Source organism: Lolium perenne, chromosome 3 (genome assembly GCF_019359855.2).
Source record: "Lolium perenne isolate Kyuss_39 chromosome 3, Kyuss_2.0, whole genome shotgun sequence".
Lineage (NCBI taxonomy): Eukaryota > Viridiplantae > Streptophyta > Magnoliopsida > Poales > Poaceae > Lolium > Lolium perenne.
The window spans coordinates 55,793,647-55,798,113 of NC_067246.2; the positions used below are offsets into that span (position 1 = coordinate 55,793,647).

Consider the following 4,467-nt stretch of genomic DNA (forward strand, 5'->3'; position numbering starts at 1 on the left):
GGGGTGAGATGTCCCTCCTTCGATTGGGTTTCTTCCTGAAACTCAAACTATGATGGCAGGGCAACGCTGGTCTACCTCCTGGACAACCCTGGTGATCCCCACAAGATTCATGTGGTCGCCTGATCGCCTGTACGGCCTGAGAAGGTGGTGAAGACTCAGGATGCTGTCAGAAAGTCTTTGGTGAACGAAGCATGGGAGCTGTGTTAGTGTGCCTTACCTGTCTGTTTGATTTTGTAATGGATTTAGATGGTGGTTGTTTTAGTGTGTGATCCCTGTTCTAAAACCTGTTCCAGGGTTTTGCTGGTATTTCGGAGTTGATTGGGATGGCAGCCAATCTCCCCAGCAAAACCTGGTTTTCTTTTTGTTGGTTGTTGTCTAGTTTACTCCTGTAAAAGACTCTTCTTTTTCAATGAAAATGGGGCTGGGGGGGCGACCCCTGTTGATCTAAAAAAAAAAGAACAACGCACAGGATTTATCATCACACAATACTGCCTTTTGTTTTAAGATTATCACACACTACTACATAAGAGCGCACATTGCATTTGCATGATGTCTCCAAAACGAGGCATCTCATACAAGCAATCCACAAAACTACTACTAACAAAAACCTTCTAATTCTGCTATTCAGTCCCTGAGGGCTGCTGCTGCATCATCTTATCTTCCTAGCTACTGTCGATCTCCGCCTTTCACGCCACATGTGTCAGCTACTGGCGACCTTGGCCTCACCACCATGTGTTGAGGGATTCGTCGCCGCCCTAACATAGAAGCTCTTGTCATCACAGTCGCTGGAAAGTTCCGCCACCCGGCTCTTGCCTCGTGGATCTACTACTTCGTACTTGAGCCCCTTCCTGTCGTCCGTGGCATCAATGGAGATCGCCGAGCCTTCGCCGGCTTCACCTTTGACTAGCATCTGGGACAGCACTGTCATCACATTCTTCTGCACCCACCTCCTTATGGGCCTTGCACCATACATCTGTTACCAAAAACAGCCAGACAGGAAAATCACCAACATCACCTAATCATTTGATTGGCTTCAAAAGAAATCGCGCTTACCGGGTTATATGATTCCGATAAGATAACGTCCAACGCAGCATCGCTTGCAGATAGACAGATGCTCTTGGCAGCTACCCTTGCAATGACACTCTTCATCTGGATTTTCACAATCTCCTTCAGCCTGCCACGCGAAAGAGGCTCAAATATCACAACCTCACTCAGCCTGTTCAGAAACTCAGGCTTGAAGTGTCTATGAACCTGCGCCAACAGGTACATATGGCAGTCAGTAGCAGCACACCATCATCATCACAAACCTTCTTTATTCAGTAGCAGCAACATGGTAGTATTCACAAACCTTCTTCATCACAAGGTCCCTTGCAGATTCCATTGTGCTTTCTCCAGCCATTCCTGCAGTTAGGTGCTCTGCTCCTAGGTTTGAGGTCATGATGATGATAGTATTCTTGAAATCTACGGTCCGCCCTTTTCCATCAGTCAACACACCATCGTCAAGGAGTTGAATAAAAACGTTCAGCACCAAGGGATCTGCCTTCTCCACCTCATCGAAAAGGATGACACTGTATGGACGCCTCCTGACTTGTTCAGTTAGTTGTCCAGCATCTTCATAGCCAACACAACTTCAACAATTTATTAAATAAGCATTAAGATCAGTCAAATTGAACATCTACTATAATGGTATGATCAAACATTACACAAATTATTAAACCTTGGTGCTGCTCCAATGAGACGTGCCACAGCTCCAGACCCAACATATTCAGACATGTCAATGCGAACCATCGTCTTCTCGCTGCCAAATAGTTGCTCCGCAAGAGCCTTTGCAAGCTCTGTCTTTCCAACACCAGTCAATCCTAAGAAGAGGAATGATCCTATGGGTTGGCCAGGATGATCAAGGCCAGCCCTGGAACGTAACACTGCTTCTGAAACCAGATTTACCGCTTCATCCTGGCCAACAACTCGCTCATGAAGTCTGTCCGCTAGGTGGATTAACCTGTCCTTCTCATCTTGATCAAGCGCAGTGACAGCAATTCCGGTCCATCGGCTCACAACCTTCAAATGACAACATTAAAATTTGCAAGACAAACATATACCATTGATCAAAACAGTACACAACTCATTGGAAGAAAATGCCTACTTCCGCGACATGATTTGGCGTAACAATGATTGTTTTCTTCACAGCGTCCACTTCCTCTTCTTGATTGTCAATCTGCATCATTTTTTTTGCAGTAGAACACGCCCCATCAATCAGATCAATAGCCTTATCAGGAAAATGATGACCTACAGTACAGCCAGCAATAAAACCCATCAATAGTGTATGACATAAATATCCATTCTTGTCAATCATGAGTGGAACTCGGCAGAAAAGGAACATTGCACTGCAGGTTACCATATTAACTTGTGCATATGCTGTCATGAACTTATTAGAACCTTAAACATGATTCATAAATTATTTCAACTTCATGTATCCAAGGCAACTGAGGTACTCTAGTGTGATCATTCTTACCCTTTAATCTAACCATAACCAATTAAACATGTATTTATTTTCATTATATATAACCTTTGTCCCGAAATATAAGCCTTTTTAGAAAGCTAACTTAGCTATCTAAAAAGGCTTATATTCTGGAAAGGAGGTATTACTTGCTAAGTGGCTAGGTGAGGTTGTGCATCTACTAATCACCTCAAGAAACAATAGGAGTAAATTAATTCCTCACCAGTGATGTAGCGTCCAGCAAGCTGTGCAGCAGCAACAACAGTGGCATCTTGGATTTCCACGCCATGGTGCTGTTCATACTGCTGCTTTATGCCCCGCAGAATAGCAATGGTCGCCTGCATGCTCGGTTCCGCAATATGCACTTTCTGGAACCGTCGTTCGAGTGCACCATCGTTCTCAATGTACTTGCGGTAATCATCAAAAGTTGTCGCGCCCACACAACGGATACGACCACGAGCCAACGCCGGCTTCAGCATGTTGGCAGCATCATTGGTTCCCCATGGGCCACCGACGCTACGTACCGGCACCAATCAGCATGTGCATCTCGTCGATGAAGAGAATTATTTTGCCGCGTGAATTCTCCGCCTCCTTTATTACTTTCTTTAAACGACCCTCAAACATACCACGTAATATAGTTCCAGACACCATCCCCCCAAGGTCAAGCTCCAAGATACGAGCCTCGGCGAGCTCAGCAGGAACCTTGCCGGCAGCAATGCGCTGTGCGAGGCCCTCAGCTATGGCCGTCTTGCCAACCCCTGGGGCGCCAACGAGTGCAGCACAGTTCTTGGTCTTGCAGCAGAGAATGGAAATAACACGATCAATCTCATCATCGCGGCCGACCACCGGGCCACATGTGTTGCCTGTCATGTAATGTCCGTATGTGGTCAGGGATGACTTGCGGCTCATGTAGCTCCAAACTGTCCAGCACAAACCAACACCAACTCCAAGGAAGACTACAGGTTCGATCTCTTGCCACACCTTATACATATGACTCTGGGCCTGTGATAGCATGACTGTTCCTATCCCATCCGGTGCTTTAACCATGGTCCCAAGCAGTGGATCGTAGGTCTTCCCCATATCCGAGCAAAAGCCCCAACCTGAACAAGGAAAAAGACTGTAATTGCTTCATGGTCGAGCACAATGATCAAACTTCATATTGCATTGCATACACGTAGAGTTACAAATCAAACTTTTCTTTGTATATATAATCAAACTTTTGCATGTTTTGGAGGCAGGATTTCATGATAACCAGGGCGAATTTAAGTTGAGGCAGAGAGAGATAATCCTTTATTTAGACTTAAATAGGGAGTCACTATGCGATTAGACTTGTTACTCTTGATTAACACTGAACTTAAGTAGCAGAACTGGGACTTGAGATCAGGGGACAAAAAGTATCCTCTTTTAAGTAAAACAAAGCAGGAGAAGATTTACCTCACTCAAGTCCTCCGCGCCGCCTGATCACTCCGCCGCTGCTCGGCCCCCACCCACCCTCAATCCCTCGTCAGCTCGATCTAGTCAGGTGCTCTTCGGCCGGCGCTGCTCCGCCGCTGTTCAACAGCCCTCGCCGACTTGAGCTGGTCAGGTGCGCTCCGGCCGGCGCCGCTCGAATCCCAGTCCAACCCTCGCTGCTTCGTCGATGGCCTGCAGCCCTCGTCGCCTCGACCTGGTCGGGTACCGGCCGGAGCCTCTTTCTTCTTGGGTCTGGTCACGCACGCTCGAAGTACTAGGGTTCTCACTTCTGCACCCTGCTACAATTGGGCCTCCAGTCCATGTATGCCTTAGAGCATGTCTAGTAGAGCCCCTAAACCCCTAAATCTGTAAAAATAACCGCTTTTTTACTTTGACGAAAAAATCGCAAAGACTAGAGCCCCTAAAACTGTAAAACTGTAAAAAAATTCCCAGGTCGGACCTGGGAATCCCTTCTTGGCCTGTAGAAACGAGGGTTGGGCAATCCAACCCGTCCCCAG

General features: G+C 46.8%; 1 pseudogene; it reads right to left on the reverse strand.

The window, feature by feature from the left end:
* Window positions 1-449: 449 nt before the first annotated feature.
* LOC127341198 (chaperone protein ClpB1-like) lies at window positions 450-4,235 on the reverse strand (annotated as a pseudogene).
* Window positions 4,236-4,467: the final 232 nt, after the last annotated feature.